Below are 468 nucleotides of genomic sequence, written 5' to 3' on the forward strand. Positions count from 1 at the left end.
GCTTCAACAACAAACACATATAAAGCAGTTAAAATTAAATGAAAATGCTGCTCACATGCTGATGAAAACGGAATAATTATCAAAAAATATAATATAAAATATATTTACTGGCATTATGAGTACTTTTACTTTTGATACTTCAAGTATATTTTGCAAATAATGCTTATTTACTTTTACATAAGTAGGACTGTGAATGCAGCACTTATTGTACCTCCTAACAAAGTAACTCAGAGTCAAAAACAAATCCACTCATAATCATTATATGTGCCTTTAATTTTGCAAATCAAACTTAAATCATCGCTTAAGCATCTTGACCTTCAGTACCTGCAGGATCATCTTCACAATCCTACATAAAAGGTTCATTTCAGTCCGTTTGGTTTCTGATCCCCGGAGATAAACGAACCAATAACAGAAGAATAACACAGCATTGTGCAGCACAAGTCAAATCCCCCCCCCCCCCCCCCCCCC

The 468-nt window shown here is 35.0% G+C and overlaps 1 protein-coding gene across 1 annotated transcript in view; it reads right to left on the reverse strand.

Annotated features, from left to right (window-relative positions):
- rab3db (RAB3D, member RAS oncogene family, b) overlaps positions 1 to 468 on the reverse strand; it is a 12215-nt gene that overhangs the window by 4995 nt on the left and 6752 nt on the right. The gene's annotated exons all lie outside the window — the stretch shown is intronic.

The sequence above is a fragment of the Seriola lalandi genome, unplaced genomic scaffold, assembly GCF_002814215.2.
Source record: "Seriola lalandi dorsalis isolate HSWRI2012SDOR001 ecotype SW California unplaced genomic scaffold, Sedor1 jcf7180002054563, whole genome shotgun sequence".
NCBI lineage: Eukaryota > Metazoa > Chordata > Actinopteri > Carangiformes > Carangidae > Seriola > Seriola lalandi.